General features: G+C 38.9%; 1 protein-coding gene across 2 annotated transcripts in view; it reads left to right on the top strand.

Annotated features, from left to right (window-relative positions):
* mgat4c (mgat4 family member C) overlaps positions 1 to 27,186 on the top strand; it is a 105,645-nt gene that overhangs the window by 61,255 nt on the left and 17,204 nt on the right. Inside the window, exon 4 of one of the 2 annotated variants that reach the window (XM_084409812.1) lies at positions 20,005 to 20,052. The exons of the other annotated variant lie outside the window; for it this stretch is intronic. The gene's annotated coding sequence lies outside the window, so the exon portion shown is untranslated. The remainder of the gene's footprint in view (positions 1 to 20,004; positions 20,053 to 27,186) is intronic. 2 annotated transcript variants of the gene reach the window in all.

Here is a 27,186-nt window from a genome sequence, read left to right as displayed (position 1 = left end):
GAGCTCGTGCAAACTGTAGCCTCTTTTTCCTATTTGTAGTGGAGATGAGTGGTACCCGGTGGGGTCTTCTGCTGTTGTAGCCCATCCGCCTCAAGGTTGTGCGTGTTGTGGCTTCACAAATGCTTTGCTGCATACCTCGGTTGTAAAGAGTGGTTATTTCAGTCAAAGTTGCTCTTCTATCAGCTTGAATCAGTCTGCCCATTCTCCTCTGACCTCTAGCATCAACAAGGCATTTTCGCCCACAGGACTGCCGCATACTGGATGTTTTTCCCTTTTCACACCATTCTTTGTAAACCCTAGAAATGGTTGTGCGTGAACATCCCAGTAACTGAGCAGATTGTGAAATACTCAGACCGGCCCGTCTGGAACCAACAACCATGCCACGCTCAAAATTGCTTAAATCACCTTTCTTTCCATTCTGACATTCAGTTTGGAGTTCAGGAGATTGTCTTGACCAGGAGCACACCCCTAAATGCATTGAAGCAACTGCCATGTGATTGGTTGATTAGATAATTGCATTAATGAGAAATTGAACAGGTGTTCCTAATAATCCTTTAGGTGAGTGTATATATATATATATTAGTCATATTATATTGTCCAGCCCTAAAACTTGTATAGTTTGTGTCAGTGTTCATTTAAAACCATCCAGTTATGCAGAATATAGATGGTAAATATTTAATTGATGAATTGTCAATACAATATATAACAATACAATATAGAGGGCATGATTTTACCCCCAAATTCAACATATTGACACAAAATGATAACTGCAAATCCACCTGGCCTGGAGTCCAGTTGTTTCTGTGAATTGCAGCGATCCATTAGCTTCTCTTTTCTGTAGCTTTGGCAGTCTGTAATAATATACCTCAGATTTCTTGTCAAATCTATTTGTACTGTCAATCTCATAGCTCTTTCCAATTTTAGATGTGTTTTTCATTGCATTCACTCTGAACCAATGCAGCCACTCAGTCTTTTTGCCACTCAGTGGGTTTTCACCCAAAAATGGAAATTCTGTCATAGTTTACTCGCCTTCATGTTGTTTCAAACCTGTATGACTTTATACTGTGGAACACAAAAGAAGATAGTTTTATATGTCAGTGTTGTTTTAAACCCCTAAAGTTTAAATATCCATCAAAATATGTCTTTTATGTCCCCCAGAAGACATAAAATCAAACAGGTTTGGAACAAAAGGAGGCTGAGTAAATTATGACAGAATATTAATTTTTAAATAAACTATCTCTTTAAAGATACTCTCAATATTTTGGGGGGAATAAATAAATCCCAGTTCTAGATAGGTTTGCTGGTCAAGATGACTTTATTCAGATGTAAAAATGTGTAAATGGATTTTAATGGATTTTGAACAAAATATTAATATTTAATTTAGATTAAATGTACTTAGGTTTGCAGTCAGGTAAAAAGGGGCCCTCCAGAAAGTATTAGCTTGAGACTCATTAGGGATTATTAATGAGCTACCAAGACCACACTAAAACACTAAAGCCTATCAATCTATAAATTATATCAATTAAAGCCTCAAAATTTGCATTTCAAAATCTGTTTTCAATAGCACATTTAGAAACTTCCTTAGATGTGCAAAGCAGCTGATGCTAATAGATTCTGAAGTATATCTAATTAAGATAATGAGAGCTTTGATGTCTCATGTCAGAAAGTACAACTCCGCAGCTGAGCAACTATATACATAAAAAAATTGGACGATCCATTTCCCCATGAAAACAAGTCCTTGTGCAGCTCTTACCCCCTACCTTCAAGTGAGTTTCTTCAGGGAGAAGGAGAAAGGTTTGTTTCAGAGAAAGAGGTCATGACTACAGCTCCTCTCCATATTCATTTGACCTCTCTTTCTTCATAGCCGACTGGGAGAGCCCTGTTACTGTACAATGAATATGCAACAGCCCTCTCTCACATTCTGCACTGTCCTTCATGGATGATAAACAGACTGCAGAAATTCATTTACATTTGTATTGACAAGAGATTTCTCCAATTTAATCACCTTATTTTCTCATTTGTAGCTTTCCTCAAAGTCAGCCTTCTCTCCACTGTTTTTTCTTTTTCCAGGCTGCCCCATTTCCATTTAAATTGAGTAGGACACACGTCTTGATGTAGCAGATTTTTTTTTTTAAATGGCCGTGATGGCTTGAACAAATCTCAGCATCATTGGGAGCTCGGAGGAAATGCTTGCGCCACACTTTATCTATATTTGCTTTGTAATCCGGGTGGGTTAATGTGTTTTCAATGAGCTGAATTGGAATTTCCTGTCTATGGAATGACATATTTTCCTGAAAGTGTCTAGCACTCAAGTGTGGCTGTTTTGACTGTCATATGCATCATTACCTTTAAAGCTGAAGTTTGTAATTTGTGCATCACTAGCAGTGCCAAGTGATTGTTTTCAAACAGGTTTTCCCTGGACTTATCCCAATTACCATTGGTCAAGCCGAACAGATAGCTCCTGCCCAAACTCACTGCATTGATTGAGCCACTGGCTGCATCCGAAAGCTGAAAAATGCTGCCTTTGGAGGATGGCACAAGGCACCCAAATCCAATGTTAGCTTTTCTTCCTGTCTCCTGAGATGGCAGCATAGATGTATCCTTCTCTGCCATTGATATCTCACAACCTTGTGGGTTCCATTCCGTGAATTGGTTGAGCTAAGAAAATAAATATGGCATCTGAAAGTTGCGGTTGGTGGTCAGACCTACTTTTTCCACTTTTGATGTTATTTCTATATTGTAGTAATTAAATATTTGTGTAGTTTTCACCAAAGCTCTCTCTATTTGTAGATGCCTGTCTGAAATCAGTTTCGTGAGGTACCTTCATGCGCAAACGTTGCCTGCGAAGTCATTGCCTGATAGGGCAGCGAGGCAACAATACACACTTTAGCTTTAACTTTGTGAAATTACAGTATTTATAAACCATTTAGACAATTGCTGCAAAATTGCATACAAGCGTTTTTCACAGTACTCACAGTAGAAAACCTGGAATGCCTTAGACACCTTGATGTTTAATGTAACTTTCATGTTTGGTCATTAATATTTGAATACATAGGCTGACATATGCATGTTAGTTTCATCTGCCAAGCCATTAGTCACTTAACTCATTTATTTACAATTCAAATGTCTGGGGTGTCTAAGTTTTTATTTTTTATTACAATATAACTTTTTTCTATTTTTATATATTTAAAATGTTATTTATTACTGTGATGGCAAAGCTGAATTTTCAGCAATGTAAAACAAAGTAAAAGTATTTACTTTTGATCAAAATGTGTCCTTGCCTAAACTTTTGAACTGTATATACCGTGTGTATAAATTTAAGTGTATATATATTTCATGACAACTCTCGGAGTGGATACATTTCAACAAGCACTTATTGGCATGAGGCAAGGAATATACATTGATTTTGGTATCTGCTACACTGCTGCTGCTGCTGAGCAAATACAAGTATTTGTTCAGCTTAGTCAAAAATAACAAACAAAGGAAAGGCTGCTACAAGAAATGGTAGAACCCCCGTACAGATCTCTACAGGTGGCACTGGGGAGGAGGAGGGGTAACAGAAAGTTTCACATCGCGCAGCGTGCCAATGGTTATGGTGGTTATGTGGATTTGGAAGAACTTCTGATTGGCTGGTGCCGCGGCGTTGAAGGAACCAATCAGCGTTCGGTTAGAGTTTCATGCCTGAACTAATGTGTGTGTGTTTGTATAAATATATATATATATATGTATGTGTGTAATAGTGGTCAACATTTGAAGTGGATCAAAACCTTTCATCAAAGTTATACATGTTTGAACAATACCCGTTCTTGTCTTAGGACAACTTTGATGAACTTTTTTGATCCACTTCAAATGTTGACTACTGTATGTATGTATATGTATAAAAAAACCAAAATTTATTCAGACACCTTCAACATTTCTCACATTATCACAGTTTATTCGCTATAGTTAAGAAAATGGTAATAAAATATGACAAGAACTCAGAGTTATCAAATCAGTTGATATTTCACTGGTTTTGGCCATCCTTCTGTTAGACTGTCTAACAAATGAATTATGTTGAAGAGTTGTCAGCTGTCAGCTGTTAAATTTAAGTACACAATTAGATAATACCAATTTAGTTCAACCAGTTACCAAGCAATGCTTAATTTTGTTGAGTATGTGGTGTAAAAAGGTCGCATTAGCATTTAAAGAAAAAAACACTGAAGAAAAACATGGTCAGGTCAAAGTGTCTGAATAATTTTTGGTCCCAAATATTTATAAATTTTACTGGTAGCACTGTATGAAGAATTTTTGGGTATAATATGTCATAGTTTGCTTTATTTTGCTATCCTCACTTACATAAGTGGACTATAGTGTCCTGCACCCTCTAGTAAAAAAAAAGTCATAATAACAAACAAATACCAAAACATCATTTTTGGTTTGACTGTATATATACAGACAGACAGACAGACACCCTGTTTTAGATGTTCCAGTTGTAGATACGCAAATAGACAGCATTCACTAGAGTGGACCTCCAAGAACCGCATGTGTTTTTGAGGGTGACAGAGCTTTTTATCGTTCCTAAATGTGCCAAAATTAGTCGGAGGGGGAAAAAGGAAGCTGCCTAGCTTTTGAAGAATTAATAAGGCTGTCTCATTTAAATGTGCACAGCGTCTGAGACAGCCTCTGAAAGTCCCAGTTTTACATTTTCTTGACAGTGTCTTTGATGAGCGCTGATAACGTATAGCAGCTCCCAGGGAGCCCACATCTTATAATAAAGAGTGTGGCGGCAGAGACGAACTCCACTGATCCAAGCTATGCATTATTATGTGTCTTCCTAGCAGAAAAGCAGCTCCCATTTATGCCTCCCACTATTTTTACATTGTTATTATGGCTTAACACTATCCGATTGTTCATATGCCAGCCTATACGCACATACTGCTTTTGTTCTGCTGGAATGGTTTATGTGAGCGATAGTATTTAATGCCTGTTTGGTATCTGGCTTATTATACGTTTAAGATTCACCGTATTAGCACCATCTCCTGTGTGCAAGATTTTAGAGAAACATCCTAAGTGCCTTGCGTTAATGTGAGTGTTTTTTTAACATGAAAAATTGCCTCTTTTTAAGAGCAGCAGGTCAATAAAGATGGAATTTTCTGCCTTTTGTGACGGGCTTATCCTGCATTCAAACCAGCTCATGTATCAGATGGCTGCACACGAACTAGATAGGCAGAGATACCCTGTGACCCATTTTTAAAACACAGCCTTAGGCTACCCTATGTATAGATAACATGTATGTTCTCACCTAGGTTACTACAAGCTTGACTGTGAGGAGAGAGTGTGAAAAAGGAATATAATCCCAAAGGTTGGTCAGTCACAACCAGGGGTCAGGAATTGTTTTGTCGGCGCCTCTGCTGGTAGATGTCATAACTACACCATAATGACTTGCCAATTGAAGGCCGTTCATAAGTAAGCATTTTGACCAGTTTTTCATGTATTTCATTGTATTGTTGTAGATGTTTTACCTGTGACTGATTGTTTTAAGGGCTCTCAAAGAAATAGTTCAACCAAGGCAAATAGGTGACCAGTCAAATAAATGTTTGTTTGTTTTTTTTGGTGTTTCTACAGACTGATGTAAAAGGTGCATTTCTGTGACATACTGGAATGTGAAGCACTGGGCTCTCTGGGCTGCCACAATTTTATTGCAAAAATTGCTTATTTATTTATTTTTGCCTGAACTGCATGTACATTTTTTGCTGATACACTTGGGTGCTTTATTAACCCTCTAGTATTCCTCACTTAGGGGTCACATTTGTGATCCTTGGCGGCCCAAAAGGACCATAAAGATTTTCTTCTTTAATGAAATGAATGTACTATATTTTTGTTTCAATATTTATTATTTTATAGAGCTGTGTAGTCCCTAGTTGATTATAAGAGTATTTTCAGACATAATTACTTGTGTTTATTAGGTTTTGTATATGGATATATATTTAGACATTATCAAAGACTAATTCATTGTGGCTTGATTTGTCGATTGTACCCCAGAATTGCTGTGTATTTTCGTATTTTTTTCGTATATATCATATATTCATTTTTTGTGGCAGTCATTAATTAACTCAAATATCACAAGTGGAAAAAATTTTGAGACCATGTAGCCTTTTCTAATCATGTTCACATTTTGTGTGTGTGTGTGCTCATTTACAGTAGCAAGGTGCCACAAACGTCACCAAGTTTCTGCACATATTTTTGACCTCCTTGGTCACAGCGTCTTTTAAGGAGGCTGCAGTGGAAGCAAAAGGGCAAGAAACCACCCATTGCTCAGTCAGCAGAACGCAATCAAGTGTATAACAGCAAGCACCACGTTAAATGTGAGAGCTGCCCATAGTGATCTATGTTAAATTACCCTGGGACATAAAGAAAAGCCTCCCTTTTTACAGAACCTCAACTATCATGCTGAATTATTAGGCTGTTTGGGTTACTGGGATAGGATATTTGTCCTCAACACTGGCTGGGGTAAGTGGAGCTAAATGATAAACGTAACGAAACCAGTGTTATACAGGGGTAAACATATTCAGAGGAATACGTTTTACCACTATTGGGGGTTGAAATGAATTTTCTTTCAACGTTCTTCTTATGCTTCCCAGGCAAAAAGCTAAAAATAAATGTGAGACTTGGAGAGGGGGAGTTGGAAATTAATTTGTTCAAATGCAGCAGTAGTGGGAAAGACTGTGTGTGCGTGTGCGTGCGTGTCTCACATTTCTCTTTCAGACTGTGCTCCATCCATTGGATCCAGTGTTCTGCTACAGACAGCTAGCTAGCATTTCATAGAGTCTGCAGTTTCTGTCTTGCTAAGGTTGTGTCTTTTATTTTGCAACCCCTACATTTTTTTTTATCTACAGCATTCTGATTTTTTTTCTTTCGCTTGGTGTCGAGTTATATTACAAAGTCTTTATATTACTGACGTCCTTGACAAACATTGGTTTATTTCCCAACAGATGCTGTAGTTCATACCCCTTCCTCTTGCCAAAGTATCATCTTTGCTTCTACCCTCTCTCCCAGGGCTTTTGAATGATACAAATTGGCATTTAAAGCAAAAAATCTCTTGGACTGCAGATATTGTAACGTACAGATGGCCATTACTCGAATTAGCATGCTAAATGTTTGCGTGAACAGACAACTTCTCTCCACACTTAGAGTGCCCAGTGTGGCATTTAATCTCCCCATGCAATCATCACAACTGCTCTTTGATGTAGCTGAAGGGATCAACAGTGTGACGCAAGGCTTCTTTTTGAACCAGCACTTCCCTGGAGTGCTAATGAAACAGCAGGTCTGCTCCACCCCGCCGAACCCTCCGTGGGAGCTCTTTTTGTTCGGTTCTAGGGCTGTGGTAGAATCTAAACCGAAGTGACACTTATAGGCACGGCCAAATGGAGAGATGGAGGAACTGGCTCTCACAGGGAGAGGTAAACCTTTGAATAGGTAGATTGACAGGTAGTGAGCTCTGCAGAAATGGAAAGCGTGTGTACTTCTTTTGTGGCACCGAGGGTCAGGAGTGGAGCGTTGCAGCGTCTGCAAAATGGCCGTGGTTAGATGTGACACACTGTCAAGCGTTTCGTTGCACCCAAAGACAGCAAACACAGCTGGCACCTCGCTCAGGATGCTAATTCCTGGAAGCGCGGGGCCTTTGTTCCCAATGTTTGTTTTTATTTGGATGGCATGTTTGACTTAAACAGTAAATGGCAGGGTGGAATTGCTACCACGTTTGTTACTGCATTAACAAGCAGACATTGTAGAAAACACATTCTACATTCATTTCATACAGTGGATCATTCCTGTTACGCAGTACCTTTAGAGCTCTGAAACTCCACGAGTTCACGCTTGCAAATAATCCGGTAGAGTAAAAGAGTATGCGTGTTTGGCCTGCTGTCCGAGGGGAGGGCTCCGAGCCTGGAATTTGGCCCGAACCCAGAGGCCTGGGATAGGAACCAGCTGAGAGTGAAGAGTTGTTGTGGCGGAGGGATGCAGAAAAACTGTCGAGGAACATAGGTGAGTCGGCTATTTATAAATAAGACGATTGAATGTGTTGCTTCCGAAGATGAAAATGTTTGTGTTGCTAAAGGACATTTTAATATAAAAAAGTATATCAGACTTTTTCTGGTAAAGTTTGGGCACTTGAACTATTTATAACTTGATTTTTACATTAGATAGATAATGAGTAACAGGATAGAACCTAATGGGATGAGCTAAATTTAGCCTCCAGCTGGAAGATTGTATTTTACCATCTTATATATATATATATATATATTTTTAGCTGTATCTGGAAAGGGATGCACCATATATCTGTACCATATCGGTTATGGTTATTGGTTATTTAATTGTCCATTATCATTTCCCCCCCTTTTTTTTCCATTTAGATTATCTTTACTGCCATCAAAAGTTTACTTACAGGTAATACGTTACAAGTAACAATTAATTAATTAATAATTAATTAAATGCAATTTTAACAAATATCAAAATTAATATAATTGTTACATAATGTGCATTATAATGTGCAGTATGAAATGTAATATATGTATGTAATAAATTCAGTTGGTTTTTTGCATTTCAGTGATTTCGCCTTTTTACTTTAATTTATTCTGACGAAACAGTATAGAATATTTTATCTGCCATTTATCGCTTTTTGGCCATAACACGAAAATAATCTTCAGCTTATCAGTATGGAATTAGAGAAAACTAATATGATTTTCATCTTTAAGAATTGTGTAATTGTGAGATATATGCTATATGATGAGGACATAAAAAAAAAAAAAAACTTCATATTAGGAATCCAGTTTTTGCCTGAAGGAATTTTTAACTTGCATGTAATAAACACATCATGCAGTTATTCATTTATCTAGAAAGCTTTATTTGTCCGGGACCCCAGCCAAAGCCATTAGGAATCATGAAAGCGTTGTTTTTTCTTTTTTTTTCTTTTTTTTTTGCATTTCCACTCATTTAACATTTGGTTATTGATGCCCACAGAGCGGTGTAATACAAACCCATCGCTTTATGCCACGTAATCAGTTCTCCTCTGAGATTAATTACTGTGGATGTCCTGATTAATTAAGCATGGAAGAGAAGAATGGTTGTTTGGAAGCAACAATTCAAGGTCAATTATTTGAAATAATTGTGCTGAGGATTACCCAGTGATCGTTAAAGAAGATGCTGGTAATAAAAAAGGAGAGAGATATTGTTGGCACAACAATGCTTCTTGCAGGTTTGTGTTCCTGTAGCTCAATGGGGTAAAGCATGGTGGTGGCAACGGCCCAGTCACAGGTTCGGTTGAGTTCCCAGCAATGTGCACACTGAAACAGGTTTGGAAATTGTAAGGCTAAACGCACAAAAATGCACATATGTTGCAAAGGACAAGTGAAATGATAATACTTCTGAATCTTTTTTTCATGCCAGAATTGTGCAACAATTTTTTTTTTCAATTCCTGATTTTGAACTGAGGGACAAATAGGGATTCAGAATTGCAAATCAGATTCAAATGTAAGGATGTAGGTTAAAATTCAAATTCATTTAAATTCAAATAGTAATTTAACACATTTTTTAAATATTTATGCCGAGACACAATGTTGACGAAGTTAACTTTTGTGGACCAGGGTGGAGAAACACTTAGTTTCCCCAAATTCCTTATGTTGAATTTCTTTAAATTGCAATTTAGTAAATTCCTCTTCCTCTTCCTGTTCCATTTCAACTTGCTGTCAAGCATGGCCACTTTAATTCAAATTCACACTCATGAACTGAAAGGGAGCCAGTTCAATTCTGAATTTTGCCCAACCGTGGCTCATGCAATTTCCTCATCCTATTTTGATGTGTTACACCCTAATGGCAGACGCAGATGCATTCATAAAATCCGCCACAAGAAGACAATTCCGCCACAGTGAAGAATGAGTCATTTATATTTACAAAGCATAGCTAAATACCATCTCTGTTTGCAGCGAGCATGTGTACTCATGCGCTTCTGTGTGTTTTCGAGAGGGCATGGACCTGTCAATGCTCAACACTGTTATCAGTCCAGCTGCCACCAAATAATATTTTCATTCAAATGACAAAATCCATTACCCGAACCTGGGGCTCCAGCGAGTGCATTTAATGGCACAATTAAACTCCAACAGCCTAGTATCTATTGAGCAATTAACCTTTGATAAACCAATTAATGTCTAGCATTTGATGACAGAAGTTGGGCCTGGAGGAGTCATATTTGAGTTTAATGGAACGACTCCCGGTCCTAGATTAGCTTAGCGCAGCTATAAAATTGACAGAATTCCTTGTTTTCTGCCGTATTGATTCTTTTGTGCTGAGCCATCGCTCACTTTTGCAGATGAGAAAATAGAAATTACCGAAAAGCATGCGGGAGAACAGAGGAGCTGTCAGTTATTATAAAGCCAAGTTCGAAGAATTATTGATAGCAGTGTGAACATGTCTCCAGACACTGCTTGATTATTTCCTACATGATGTGCAAATGCTTGTTTCCTTTGATGTGTGATGCTTCATTGTCTCTGGCAACTTCCTCTAAAAATGCTGCCTCTCAGGTCACTATGGAGACCGTCATCACACAGATATAGGCAGACTTGCTGAAATACTGGCTCTCCAGCTGCCATCCTTTAATGTGGTTGTTGTGGCTATAAAATAAGTATAAACGCGTCAAGAGGATTTACCACCTGTCTGGAGGGCTGGTTAATGTGCGTTTCCTGAGATCCCAGAGGATCTCGACAGAGGAAACGGTTTGATATCTGTTCTTGCTATCATGCTACCGTTGAATGTTGTCACGTTGTCAACAGAGGCGCACCGCGGGTCATCGTCGGCCTGTCATTCATCATCAGTAACGTGACTCAGACAAACCGGACAGTGCCTGATCCCATTCGCCATTAGCAAAAGCTCCACTCGTGAATTTATCTTCTCTTAGTCTCCAACAATATCATTTCCCCCAGCTTGACAGCCCTCAAGCCTCCCGAATGCAATAATAAAGAATTGATTATATTCTTTATGGAGCGCAGAGGGCCCAAATGTGTTTTGTGTTCCTTCTCCTATCAGCTGTAATGAAAAAGGGAAAAAAAGGACGGATGTGAGTTGATGAATGTGTGGAAGTGATTGCGAATAGTTTGCGAAAGGTTTACATTACCACCGAATACCATCAGTCTTCTTGCTGAAATATCCTCACTGACACACACCACAACGCTAGGTGGATTTTGTCACTCGTTCATCGATAAAAACGGAATAGAAAAACATTCGGCCGTACATGTTTTGCACTGTGGCATATAATGAATTGAAAGTCTGGCTGAAAATGTGTTATTGTGGAAGGCCTCTCACGTATTGATGTAGGTTTTAATTTCCTGCTCTCCCCACGTTTGCCATTAGCATCTGATACAAGCGTTTAATGAAAAACACCCCCCTCCCTCCTCCAGACTAAACTGTCACGGCGAAATAATGAAGCACACAAAGCACCAGGAAACTAATAAACCTCATATTTCTTTTGACATCAACATGAAATCATATGAAAATAACACTTGCGAGAACAGACTCTCGCCGTAATGCCTCCTCCGTATTGTATTTCTGAGCGAGATGGCGAAAAAGGATGGTGAGACAGTAAAGGACCTGTGTTATCCTTGAAATGAGCTTAATTTTACCTGAGTGTGGGACATTTTATCAGACCTAATGAACAATAGCTGTCATGTGTGTCAGCTACCTCAGTGGTTTAAGATGACATATCATCACTTATATCATTAGGGATGAGATTTGAGGAGGTGGTGTGAATTATGATATTTTGTCAGTTCGTCATAATCATCACACGCTAGAACATTTGTCATCAAAACCCATCCCATGAAAATCCATGAACCATTTTTATAATTTATGCCAGTTCATTTTTAATAATCCGTCAGTCCTTGAGAACGAATTGAGAAACCTGATTTGGATTTAGTGAGGTGCGATAAATTCAAACGGACTGGAGTGTGATATATGCTCTGAGATCTTGTTAATTTGACGGTAGTCCTTCATGCAGCGCAGACGTTGTGCAGAATCAATAATCGGTGTATGTCAAGTTGTTGAGTGATGTGCATTTGAAGTGAATTCGATTATGGAATGATTTCAGAGAGACAACAATAAAAGAGTTGTAGGTTGTCTTAGCAACTAAAATTAACGAGCATTCATCACGATCATGTTCTGTCAAATGATTACCTCATATTTACGTACAGTAATACCACTTACAGTGCCAAATGCAAATTCAGTGTGAGAAAGCTGTATAAAAACATGAGGGGAAATTAAATCAGCTACTATAAAAAAAATATAACAACACAAGTATAAGATGGATGTTGCTGTCAGCGATATCTGATATTTACACAATTAGATCATGTTTTTGTGACTAAATTTTGTGGCAAATTCCTGGTGTGCCAACATGCATTGGCTAAAAGCTCCCACTCAACATCTTTGCAATCTGGCAGGCTGTCCTGCTTAGGGAATGCTTTTCTGAGCTGTTTAAATCTACCATGTCCTGTTTGGCCAGAAACTCATTATGGGCCACCATCTGCAAGTGATAAACAAAATCCAGATTCTCATCTCCTGGCACCTTCCGTTGGTCCCCTGGGACAGGGAAAGAGTTTAGGCAGATCAAGCTGTGTCTTTTCAATGTGGATTCAGATCTTTTTTACCAAAGATATGGCATGTTTGCATTATGCATTCTGAAACTGGTAGCGGCTGACACCATAAATGACAAATTCTGCTCATGTAAGGTTGTTCAAGGAGCTCTCGTGGAACAAGCTGGAAGTCGACACTTAGATGGGCCTGTAATGCATGCATCATCATCTGTTTCATACAGTAACATACAGAAGAGTCAAATCCGAAGATAATTTCCCAAACATGTATTTTCATTGGTCGCTTTTAGCAACTGTGTGATATAATTCTCTGCTTTTTTGTCCCCTTGGTTGGTTGCGCTTAGCTGGTGGAACTCGTGGGATTGGACCGTAGAGAAGGACTGGAGGGGAGGACACCCCTCAGCAGATAAGCAGGATTTGTGTCTGGGAAACTGGAGATTGCGGGCCTGTCTCTCTGAGAATTACAACAGCCACTCAATGCAGACCTTACTCAAACCTTTGTACGGATCTGAGGGACTTGAGGCAGTGACGCATTCCAGTGCTGTTATCACAGACATTGGCTTGGGTCAACCACGTTTTTCATGTTATTGCTTTTCTTCTAGAAAGGACACAATAATCTGAATGAGAAATTCAGAACATAAAAAGATTTATGAATATGAATAAAGTAGAAAGTGTAAATACGGTTCTTGTTGTGGAAAGTTACGCTACTGAATTGAATCTGACGGTACTGATGCATTGGCTACTTACAGTGAAGACTTTATGCTTTGAAGACTGTTAATATTTTTACATATTTTAGGCTGACATGTTATTTGTTTTCTGTGTTAGCATCATTGTTGCATCACAGTAACTTTTAATATTCAATAATTGCATCGAATTCGGTCATAATTTACTCATCACCATGTTGTTCCAAACCTGTATGAATTTATTTCTTCTGCTGAAAAACAAAAGATATTTTGAAGAATATATGGGTAACCAAGCATTTGATGAGCCCCATTGGTTTCCATAGTATGGGAAAACAATACTATGGAAGTCAATGGAGCCCATCAACTGTTTTGGTTACAGACATTATTGGGTGAACTATCCCTTTAAGCTCATATATGTATTGTTAATGTTTTCATTGTTAGAATTTTTCCATCAGCATGGAATATGGATATATAAACACATTTCACGCTGATGGAAAATTTGTAACATTTTTGAAAAGTCCTACTATGTATATATATTCATTTCTATCAGCATCAATTTAACGATTTAATTATCATTATCATCATGCTTTTTTTGCATGTTGCCCTTGTTGTTGGCGAAAAAAGCAAACCAAACAAAAAATAACCTTTGCTATCATACATTTTCATGATTTTAGTAAAGATGAGATTGCAACTGTTTGGAAGCACATGAACTGGCCACTGAGCAATAGAGGACCGGCAGTCTCTTGATATAATATAACCAGCAGAATGGAGTTTGCTGAGGACCTTTTTTACATTGAGCAGGGTTGTCTTGAGGCAGAGAGGATGTGACAGGGTGCATTAACTTGATCTGTCTCTGTTCTGAAGGATTAAATGGCTATCCTTATACATTAGCCTTGAGCTAAATGGCCATCAACCCGCTCACATATTGTTCAGTCCTCACTGTCAGTGTTACACACGCACATGGACTCCACGCCCGGTAACCGTTCATGGTTTGTTTCTCGACGAATTAAAAAAGAAACAGCTTTCCACACTGTAAATCGATCGTGCCGTGCGGCGGCAAGACCCTCTCAGATGCTAAGGGGGGGCGACCGGATCGATCCCTCTCCCTCCGCTCAGCGAAAACAGGGAGACACAAATCTAAATTGAAGTCCAGGGTGATTTACAAAAGGGGAAAGAAAATGAATCACTGCAGATGTCAGGGCGAACACAGAGATATAATTAAATTACCTAAGTGTGGAATGACATTTGATTTAATCTGAACTATTAATGCCAGTGAGGTCAAGCCAAAAGAAAGGGCACTTGTCTAGTTAGTCGCAATTAGAGTGTAAATCTCAAATGTCTGTAAGGCGGGGGAAAATGTCATTTGCAGAATAACTGGCTAATAACGTGGTTCCCCTCACCTTTGAGTAACCAGGCGGCGCGGAGTGAATCTAAATCATGCAAGACTAACAGTAGAGTCATTCGAGAAATTTGTTCGCCTTTTGTCATGGTTGGATAAGAATTAGTGGGAGCACTCGTTGAGTTGGTTCAGAGCGCCGAGCACCCACTAATCCTTGTGAACAAACACTGGGAATTAGGAATCTTGGCAAGGGCTTAGGGAGATGCTATATGCACATTGTCATGTTGTTCCCTTTTCGCCTAATCATCCGTGTCACTTCAGGCGTCTTAAAGTGGCAGATCGCTTATAACATCTCAGGTTATATTAAGATTTTGTTGTGGATGATGCGCTGCAGCTAAATTACATCACCATATCAACCTATAATTCCCAGAGGATGTTTGGATAAGTATGCATTATATATGCAGTTCGATTGGTAATTGATTTTGCAGCCGTTTGCGCCGCAAAACAAAACACGCATTAGACGGCTTTTATCTGCATGCATCAGACTCCATCAGGCACGCTTGTACTGCCACCTCAAACGGGCCCCATGCATGTTATTGTCTTCTATTTTAAGTGACTGCCCACTGGGTGGTGCAGAGAATGAAATGAGGAGAAGTTTGAAGTCGTCGGTCTCCTACAGCGCTGACAGCGCGGGTGTGACTGATATTGTGAATTTAGTTGTCTCTCCAGAAAAAACTCTTCTCCCCCTGCATACACAGCATACCTCCAAATGTCAGATCTGTCACATGTTATGGCAGTTCTCTCCACCAGGGTGAAATACCCTGCAAATTGTGACAGCTTCTTTCACGTTAGTTGGTTATAATTGGCTGTAAACTAACAGATCTGGACTGTGTTTGCATTTTTTAGTTTTTTGGGGTTTTTTTTTGCATTTATTCATCTCATAAATTATGCATGATTAGATTCATGGCATCCCGAGGTAGTCGTCTTGTCTTGTTATTGCCATATTCTCTACTGGTTGGTGTTGTAAATGGACATCATGGACATATGGACATTTTTGGTCCCCATGAGGAAAACAGCTTATAAATCATACTAAGTGATGTTTTTTGAAAATGTAAAAATGCAGATAGTTTTCTGTGATGGGTAGGTTTAGCGGTAGGGGTAGTATAAAAATCATTATGTCTATGTAAAGTCGCCATCAAATATCTACACACAACAAGTGTCGCGTTTACACATCAGCTTACAGTAGCGTCTCGAATACTGTCTGTATGAACGTGCCACAAGAGTCAAGCCTGGATTCTCTTAACAGTAACCATAGTGACAGTGACCAAAGTAATACCAAAGATGGCGACGTCCATAAAACTAAAGTCTTATCACATTTGACAAGACAAGAGTCCAATTAAGCCCAGAGTTCATCTGTTAAGACAGAAGTTTCAATGCAACAAGTTTTAGCCGGACACCTTTAACCGCTGCATTCGTGTCTCACGTCCTGTGTAGCATCTTGATCATGACACGACATTAGAGTCGCGGCAGTCTTTGGTCGTGCATTAAACACAAAACTGACGGGAGCCACTCCGGTGGAAAACAGTAACTGGATCTAGAACCTTCAAATCATATCTCCGTCGCTGTGAGTTACTGGAAGCAAAACCACACACAAAACCCATTAGCATAGCGGCTCTCTCACACTGTCTGACATGACAGACAACTAGTTGTCCACTGCGGTTCCGATCACACAGCACAGGTTTTGCTCTGAAAATTTCTGAAATTGTAGGGGTCGGTTATAGAATGTGGTTGTTACTCCTGTAAATAACCATACTGTGTATGAACATAACCGTATTAAAGGTTTAGTTCACCCAAAATTTTTATTTCTGTCACCCTCAAAACCCGTAAGACCTTCGTTCATCTTCGGAACACAAATTAAGATATTTTTGATGAAATCCGAGAGCTGTCTGACCTCCCTATAGACATCAACACCATTACCACTTTCAAGGCACAGAAAAGTAGTAAAGACATAGTCCATGTGACTTCAGTGGTTCAACCTTAATGTTATGAAGCGACGAGAATACTTTATGTGCGCAAAAAACAAACAAAAATAACGACTTTATTCAACAATTTCTTCTCTTCAATGTTAGTCTCCTACGTTGTTCACGTTGTAAACAGAGTGAAGCGCTTCCAGGTTCTACGCCAGAACGCCGGCTCATTGTTGGCTCACTCCAGGGTCAGCAGCACACACATGCATCGTGGTGCTCACGTTAACAGCGTCAGCCAATAATGAGCCGGCGTTCTGTAGAACCCGGAAGCGCTGCACTCTGTTTACTACTAACTAACCCTTTAAGGACTCAAATACAGGACTGACAGCTGTATTCTGCTGCTTTGTGAATGTGGCCTACCTGTGGTTCACTCCTTTTACTCCTTTTATACTCCTGTAATATCACTGCTCTTTTATTGTATGTAATTTTCTTTGTAACGTATTTGAGATGGTTTTATTTTTCATATCTCCTCAGCCTGATATAACACTTGGATATTGCTTCAAAGAATACATGACCACAATCCCTAACATATAGAAGATATAAATTCTCTCAAAAATGGTAGATTCCCTCAACGTGAATAACAATGGTTCCACTGCACTGCAAATCTCTAGTATCTTTTCTTTGATGTTCCCATCATTAGGCATTGATTCATGCCATGAATCATAGTGACAATACGCAGCCACATCCACCCTCTCTTAAGACTGGGAGGCGTTTTGACAGTGCATACAAAGGGAGAGATGGAGGTCATTCTCACTCATCCTGAACACAGCACAATACTCGCTGATGCGTTCACAATCTATTCCAGAAATAAAGCAACAAGACAAACTGAAAGCCACTGTTATGTGCCCCCTGTGAGGGCAAGTAGCAAAGCTGTCAGTCAGTGAGCCGGTTAGAGATTCAGCCTTATGGTTTTCACAGGGCTGAAAGGGGGCTTTATAGACAACACTGGGCAAGAAGAGCACCAGGAATTTGCTCTGTGAAAAGCGATAGTACAATGATGCCTGGCACTTATGAAATCAATGCACATGCAGTACACAATTTATGTAAATATGATTTAAATCAATTACAGTAGCACAGACCCTATAGCTTTCACACATACTGATTTACCCATGGGCTTGCATAGTTTGTTTATTTAATTGTTGCTGTTTAATGACAAAAGATATATTCAGACTCATAATTCAAAGGTACAGATAGTGTACATGGAATGTTTCACAATACATCTATGAGCTCTTATGTGTCTTATGAAGTATGATAGTCTCTAATCGTAAACATGAATAAACATGATCTTCTTTGCATTAATGAAGTGTGAAGCATGAGTGTTGAAAAAATAAATAACAACACATTGTTTAAAATGACAATTCAAGTAGTCATTTAGCTGAATACAGTAGGAGATAATAGACTACAATCCTTCACTGCGTTATTAATGCCATTTTATTTTTTATTAACCGTCAATTATTTATGCAGAAACAGATGGGACTTGTTTAAAATGTGAAATTAAAGAAATAGTTTATCCTAAAATGATTATAAATAAACCATTATTTACCCTCAGAAGCAATCACATTTGATGAGATGCATTGAAAAGTGTCAAAGTTGATTTAAAAGCTAGAGAGGAGAGCAGTGAATAATGACTTAAACTTGATAGATTTGACCACTATTTGCATTTCATGGAAAAAAAAAAAAGCTGTGAAGGTTCCACATAAAAATAACTGCAAATAGGTGTTTAAAAAACGTAATGCCAACATTTTCTTTTTTCTTGGGTGAACTATCCCTTTAACAGCACCAATCATAAGTCAATGCCTGCTATCAGAATCATTTTCATCTGTATAAATAGAGGTTAAAGACTTCACTCTCAATGCATTCATGTTCATCAGTTTAAGCACTAGTGTTAAGCACTACATTGTATGGGTCATAAAGGAAATGGGCAGGACTGGGCTTCAGTAATCATTGGAGTTGTTTAGTCCATCTGTTCTGAATTCCTCAGGGTGGCTGTTGATTGTAGGGTGAACAAGAGTACTGAAGAAAATGTGATGAAATAAGGCCATGAGTGACGGCTTGATTGACTATAATCAGTCCCAGGTTGAGCCTTCCACCTCCTGTTGTCTTCGCCTCATGATCTCCTGTAGCTCTGTATCCCCACGACCCCTCTGAGAGAAAGAAAGGCTTTCAAGCTCCATTTTGCACTGCATTTGAACGTTTAATCTGCACAAATTCAGATTAACATAAGTGATATTGCTCTGTGACAGACCTCTAATTGAGCTTTCTGCACACTGAGCTGACTGAAGACACGGGAACCCTCGTCCCCGCACACGGCTTTCAGCTCATCCTTACTGAGAGAAAATAGTTGAGCCCCGCTCAGAATACCCAGACATTCCACCACCCTGGAATGCGGAGAGAAGATTACATCATATTCATCATGTTTTTTAAAGGAGTCATATCACGAGGAATCCAATTTTATTTGATCTTTTGAGATAAATTGCTACATATACTTTGAAAATATGGGGCAAATTACTAAACAGTTGCACAACCTATTTGTTACTGTTTCCAGGCACTAAGTGAGCTGAAATAGTGGCTTGAATATTGAAATGAAGTCACTGTGTTTCTTATCAGCACAAGCACGCCTCCTTCTGTAAATTAGGCTCATTTAAGACTGCACTTTATTCAATGAACTATTTGCCTGTCGTAGTTTACGTTAACACCGTGGTAGAAGTATATTTTTATTTAAAATAGATGCTTGCCAGATTTTAGTATGACCCCCCTATAACATTCTCAATAAGGTTTACATATTATTATGTGTATTTACAGTATATCTTTATCATAGTCCCCATGGAGCAACCTGAGGGTAAATACCTTGCTCAAGGTTACATGGTTCATCACTTGCGGGGTTTGAACTTGCAACCTCAGTTAACAGCCCATTATGTTTAACCACTAGGTTACAAAACCAATAAATCATCTGAAGTGTCACATGTCGCAGCTCACGTGTCACTCACGGTCTGGAGAATCCCTTTGCGTTGAGCCAAGCATTGACCTCAAAGGGCTGGGATTCATACGTGATGGGCACGGATGAACTTGAGCGCTCCACCCGAAAGTTTCGAGCTGGTGGCTGGGCCTTGTTGTCAGTTATCCTCTTCAGCAGTTCATCATTTACCTCCTTCTGTTGGTTGCGGTCTAGAGAGATAGGCAGAAGAAGCGAGAGATAGAGAAACAAGCACTGGGACAGAGACACAGTGAATAAGATTGCCCAAGACAGGAGCAATGGGCTCTGGTGGGAATCTGCAATCTATGTACATAAGAGCACTCTCACACCAAATTCATTTCCCACTTCTCTGCATTTGCTTTTTTTTTGGCAGACTCTCCCCACTCTCCATCTCACAGCAAATACAGCAAGCAGATAAGAGGTACGTACTATCTTTATCCCGGGAGGATTTATTCATCTCCAAAACCTCTACGTGATTTACAGGGCCAGCAGAGGTACCTTTGTAAGGATTCACAGGCTGTAGATGGGGAAAACAGAGGGGCAGAAAAAGAAAGAGTCAATGCCTGCCATGTAAAGTAGGAGAATATATGTGTGCACTTTCCACGTATAAGGTACAAAAAAAGTATTTTTCCATTTTTCCACAAGTGATCGGTAAAAGGAAGTGCTTAACCTTCAGGAAATGGTCTGATATATTATATTAGCCTATTTCTATTTATTTTCTATGACGTGTGCAAGTTTTTCAGCCCTGTTAACACATTTTATGACTTGTCTAAATACAGTTTAAAGCTTCAATGTAAAATTCTCACAGTAAACATACAAAAATGTAATACATTTTTTGGTAAAAAAAAAATGGGACAAGCCAAAATTACCTGACATCAGTTCATCTAATTTATCTAATAGTTTTCACAGTAACACTTTATAATAGTTTCTTTTGTTAGCATTAGTTAACTACATTAGTTAACATGAACTAACAATGAACAATACTTCTACAGCATTAAATGATCTTAGTTAATGTTAATTTAAGCAGTTAATTACACATTTTTTAAATCAAAATACCTGTTTAACATTAGTTAATGCACTATGAACTTGACAATGCAACATGAACAAACAATGAACAATAGTTTTAACACATATTGCTCACTGATAGTTCATGTTAGCTAATGTATTAACTAACGTTAACAAATGAGACCTTATAGTAAAGCGTGACCGTTTTCACTACAAAAAACATGATATGGGACTCTAATGCTTAAACAAAAAGTAATAAGACACTAAAGAATATGTAACATATTCATGAAATGTGCCTTGTAGAATTCAGATTATGAACCAGAATGGTGGGTGAACATTTTGACAGTGAAGTAGCTTAGGCTGCAAGCTAACCTGGCTGTTGAAGAGAGCAGCACGGTTGTACTGTGGCTCTCCTGGTTTGACCTCTTCTAGCACATTACACGGCACGTAGCCTGACTGACCGCTGCGGTTCCTCAGCAGCCACCACTGTTTATTGTTTTCCAAGGCCTAGAAGAACATGAGAGTCTAGTATTATTAATTGCATGACTGTGCATGGATCAATTTTTTTTTTCTGTGACAAATCTATTTTTGAGTCTGTTCCTTGTTCCTTCAACATGTTGTTTAATTTTAGCTAAAAGGTTTTGGTGAAGCGGTTGTGTCATACTGTGTCCCACTGATGCATCCTACCATTGGGATCCTAGAATTAAATCCCAGTGATACCAGGCTCAGGCCGGGCATGTCTAGAAACACGATTATCCGTGTTTCCAGATGGATTAGCCAATCGGGGGTAATCCTTCTTGATCACTTCAGTAGTTCTCATGTAAATAGAGTTCCTCAGGGTTGGAGGCTGTTCTGAGGGAAACTGCAGACATCTGAAAGTGACAGGTTGAAAGGACGCCTTCCTACATGCTGGATTGTTGTGGGTATTGTGCATTTGCATGGGTTTACTTGTGTTCCAATAATGTGCAGTTGCATAAGATCTCATTTTATGCATTATAAAGTAGGCAAAACTAGATTCATGTGTCTTTGGGCCCTATCGTACACCTGGCGCAATTTAATTGTTTTTGTGCTAGTTTCAGCCTGACAGAGGTATCATTTTCACGTCCTGCGCCAGGTTGTTTAAATAGCAAATGCTAATCTGAAAACGAGCTGTGTTCAGGCGCATTGTTGGTGTGTTGCTATTTTGAGGCAACTGAAATAGACTGCACCATTGACCAACTGAAACCTGGTCTTAAGTCAATGGCGCAGTATTATTATTATTATTTTAAAGAGTGCGTTAGTAATGTGCGCCTATAGGCGGGTTCTCTGCCTATTACACACAGAGGGACACGTAGCAGCACACAAACATATCAAATATTAAAAATAAAAGGATTATATTTATAATGTAAAATATTACTATTGTGTACATAATGGTATGGTGGAATCCGGCTTGTCCCGTAGATGGTCTGCTCGCGCGCTTTAACCTTGTGCACTTGCAGATCCGTTTGCTCTCTGGAGACGAGTTCAGTCTTTCCGCTTGCAAATTCTACCATGTCAATAGCACATCTGCCATGGTGCGAGCGCAACTGGAACAGGAAATTACTCTGATTGTTTTTTTGCACGTTTTTTTTCTTCCATCGGTTAACTAGCAAAAGTGGATTCGGACACGCCCTAACTGCACTTGTGCCGTGCGCTTTAGACCATGCGCTTAGATTGTTAAAATAGGGCCCTATATGTTATAAGTATATTACGTTCAATCTAGTTTTCCTCAGGTTTCCCACAAACTTTTTATGTTTTTGTTTTTTATCATTTATGTTCAAACATCGGCCTACAGAGTCTTCTAGACGCTGATCTCTGCATGAGCTGTAGTCGTGTTTTCTCTCCTTCTATCCTCCCACACGCTGTACCTCAGACCTATTCTGCCCTGTTCCCCATCCTCCTCCACCTCCTCACAGAGGGTCATCCGTACCTCCAGCACCTCACCCTGCTGCACGGAGAGCTCGTTGGCATTGCGCGCCACGAAGTGATAACGGATCCTGACATGTTGGAGATCGCTGTTAGACCTGTGCGGTAGAAATAGCAACACAGCACAATACTTGGAAGTTCATTCATAGGTGAGGCTACAGCTGACTGCAGTTACGTAGTTAACACTTGACAGTAATTTTAGAAGTTAGATTTAGTGTTTTTAGCCTTAGATTTGTTAATGTAGTCTCTGCACCTCCTCATTTTGCTTTTGTAGTTGTTGTAGATACTTAAAAGTCAATATGAAGCCCTGATTTTAACCCATTCTACTTCTGTAATATGGAGTGTTCAAAGTGAAACTGGGTATTTAATGTGAAAAAAAGTATGAATTTTATCCATCTGCAGTTGATTGGATAAAATGTAGGTATTTTACACCAGAATGGAGCCAGGTTTGTTCTAGTTTGATAAAGCATAGCTGTTTGGCTGTTGATTAACATTATCGGTTACACTTTAATTTGATGGTCCCTTTTTTTAATTGAGTATAAGTAATGTTGTACCTACAGTACATGTCAACTAACTCTCAATATTGGAGTATTGGTGGTAGGATTAGGGTTAGTAGAACAAATTGGCATGTACTTGCAAAGTTACTTATAGTCAGTAGAATGTCTAAAGGGGACCATCGCAATAAAGTCTTAGCAGATATTAAGCAGACGGCATACTAATACTCTAATGAGAGTAAGTTGACATGTAGGTGTTATGTTACTTATAGTCAACCTAATGTCTAAAGGGGACCATCAAAATAAAGTGTTACTACATTATCTAATTGCCCGCACAACCTGTAAGTGATAACGTAGTAGTTTAAAGGTAAGAGTTATTTCATTTTAAACTTATTTGGAAAACCTTGCAGCAATGAATTGTTCAAAATAAGACAATGCAAAAAGAAAGCAAGTAAACAGGGTCGATTTGGGTTTCATGTTGACTTTCAAGGAAATCCAGCAGACCAAACAACTTTGTCTAGAGGCCAGTCCATGAACAAACAACTCATTATAACTAACAAGCCAGCATAACAAGCTACTTTGAACATCCTTGTTTTTCCCCCCTTTAAATCTGTTAGAAATAAAGCTAACTTTTTTGTTTTAATGATATGTTGACAAATTCTGCCAATTTTATTAAAGTTGCAAAATCTTCACAAAGCATCTATATGGATAGAACATATATTATCTCAACAGGGTGCATTTTACTATGAAAAGTATTGTTTCTTACCTTATAAATCTATTTTATGACAAAAACAAGCTATAAAACACTCAAGAAATCTACACGATGAACACATACATGCAGAAACCGGTCTATTATAATGGACAACTTACGACTCAAGCATCCTTTTTCAGAAGAGCCTGCGGTTGCTTTGCTGCAAGCGTGCCGTGAGCCGCTGCAACCTCCGTCAAGGTGGAAAGTAACTTGACGTGCTGCAGCCTGCACATGTGGTGTAGCTCATGCATATTTCAGTGGGCCTGCACAGAGCATGGAGAACTTTAAACTGAACGTACTGGTCCCCATGCATCATTAATGTGCTGGCCTACCTCTCTCCTCATCGTCCAGTGATTGAGCGTTGAGGACAACCGCAGTGGCCCAGTGTCCGGCCTGTGCCAAGACCTTCTTTCTTTAAGCCCATAAATAAATAAACATGCTGAACGCTGGAAACTGGCACTCCACTACACAACAGGCAGATTTGTTTTCGCCTGCAATCGCAATTTGTTTTACACGCTCCAGATAACTGACCATATATTTTAACTGTCTCATAATTGTAGCCATTCAGCATGTCACTCTTAATAAATTGCCTCAGTAAAAGTGTAATTATCAACTTTATATATTTATATACTTCTAAAACAACAGTATAATAAATTATCTTTATACAAATTATTAAAGGTTGAAAACCATAATCCATGGTGGTTTAGATGCATACTTTACAGCCTGCATACTTAAAATTGGCATTTAAAGTTTTGTCCATTCTAGTGAACACCATCAGAAGGTTAATATGGCAAATAAATATGCATCGAAATATTCAGGTTCACGTTGTCAGTGTGACAGTACTTGTGACGTACTGTTGATTACCACAAAAAAAATAAAAAATTAACTTTCATATTGTTTGAGCTGTAAAGCTGTTTAAATTAATATGTTAACCCTCATACTGTTTTTCCATAATTAGTGCCTTACTGTTTCACAGATTTTGCTTCTTTTTTTAAAAGAAAAGGTTGAAAATCATTTTTGCTGCAAGGCACGTTTATTTATATAGCACATTTCATACACTATAGTAATTCAAAGTGCTTTATACAGAAATTAATTAAAATAATCATAAAATAAAGGTAAGGAAAATTAAAACAGTTATAATGTTATGAGATGATACAGTTATAAAAGTAATTAAAAGAGTAAAAAGATGATACATAGATAAACTTTCATCTGGCAAAACATCGGATTATATTATTTTTCACAGCTGCTTGTTTTACTATGATACTTTCCCATGGTGATTGTACTGTGTCTGTGGTGTTTTTCTGTAATCAAGTTATCTGTAATCAACATTATGCCACCAATGCTGTCAATTGGGCTTAATTTGTACTGAATATGTAATATTCCTTTACATTCTACTACCTACCTACTACCTACCTTTTGAGAAGGCATGTTGATTGACAGTCTACCAGAGAGGCACTATCAGTACATCAAGCATTTTCTGTAGCACAGAACAGTACACATCTTAGCCTGAAGAATCAGTAACCTTTTCTGAAAATCCTTAGTTGTCGACCCAGTCTGTGACCTGTAATAGTATAATAACGTTGGAAGATGTTATCAGCCCAGAGCCGGTCGTGGGAGGACCCTGTTTTCACCTACAATTGGATATCACAAACATGATGACACCATGCTTCGAGAACATGGACTGGTGTTTCTATTGGTGATGTGTTTGGTTAATTCTGCAGGCTCAGTGTAATCCTTTGCCAAAAGCGTCTACTCCCACAAATCCATGTTCATCTTGCTGTACAGCATAGCCTGAATGCCAAACATGCGAATCCATTTTCTCGTTTGAAATGCATTTCTATCTTTATTTACATTTGTTTTTTTCTGAATGCATATGTCATCTGTTTGATAGTGTTAGTCAAGTATTGTTGCTAGCAATTTGTCTCATTTTGTGTAGATTTTAGCATGTGCAGTACTTTTCTAGAGGGTTTATTTCAGACAAGGTGATTGGTTATATTCCAGTAAACAACATTCTATTTACTTTTGCTTTTATGTCATCAAACAAATGAACAATGGTGTTTACCACCTTTGCTAAACTGTCTTTCTTGTACAACATACGCAGTTATTAAAATGGCATCTAATTAGAGGCATTGAGCAGGCGTTTTACATAAGATTAATTGCATTTTTGAGAGCACTTTTTCTTCATTATTATTCTGCCGTGCAAATGGATTCACTGCAACTGTAATGCATATTCATTTTCAGGAAGCTTGGAAATTGTGGGATATTAGCCAACGGTGGATCTGGGCTGCTGTGAGGGTACAAGCAGAATGTGTAATACAGGAGCTCTGCTTCTGCTCCCTGAAGTCTGGGCCTCCTTAACTTCCATCCTGAACTATGGTGGGCTTTGCCTCAAGACAGAGCCAGTGCAGGTTGTTATTCTGGGATATTTAAAGGGGACATATCTTGAAAAAGAATATTTCCTTGCTCTTATGAAGAGTTACGACCTATAATAGCATGCGTTCACATGTTCTCTCTTTTTTTCATCAATCAGAGAACAACATTTCAAGACTCTTTAAGCATTAATATAATATTTTAAAAATATTCTGAAGCACAGTATAAAAAACTTGTGAGACATTTGAAAAAGAACAATTAAAATTGGATACCCCTGCTGAACAATAGAGCATAAACCAGCATGAATTCCATTAAATATTGTAGTCAATAGTGATAGCATGCACTTTTTTCAACAATTGCTGAAAGAGAAATAATTCAACCAAATTCGAGAGCCAAGTGCTTAACTAAAAGTCACATAATAAAACATTAAGTCACCATTATGGAAGGAGACTGGAAGGAGAGTGGACCAAGATCACAACAGAGAAATGTGAGAATCATCTAGATTACGTATGTAACCCCGGTTCCCTTACGAGGGAACTCCACGCTGCGTTGAATGATGCTATGGGGACACGTCCCAGGAGTACCCGGTGTTACATTCACCACCTCTAGTGGAGGGGTGCCTAATACTGTCCAGTTAGCAACTAACCTCAGCTCTTTTGGGCTGCGAATGCTGAAAAGTCCAGAGGGCGAGACAGGGGCATCGAGGATGGTCTTGTCACACTCTTAGACGACAAATTAAGCAGGCTGCCTGCTTGGTGGCACAGAGGGCTAGATCTGTGGCCATACGCAGCTCTGCCACCGCTTCGGGGATAATCCCTTGCCCTGATCCAGGTCTTTCAATAGGTCTGCTGGTAGGCTTGCAATACAGCCATCAAAGTACCACCAGCCTGTCCTGCCGCTGCATATGCTCTCCCAACCAGCATTGATGTCGTTTGACATGGCTTCAATAGAATAACGGCAGCCTTTAATGATGAGAATATCCCTGAGGAGA

The sequence above is a fragment of the Rutilus rutilus genome (assembly GCF_951802725.1).
Source record: "Rutilus rutilus genome assembly, chromosome: 5".
Classification (NCBI taxonomy): domain Eukaryota; kingdom Metazoa; phylum Chordata; class Actinopteri; order Cypriniformes; family Leuciscidae; genus Rutilus; species Rutilus rutilus.
Note: the sequence above shows the minus strand (reverse complement) of the source record. Positions and strands in the feature narration are given on the sequence as shown.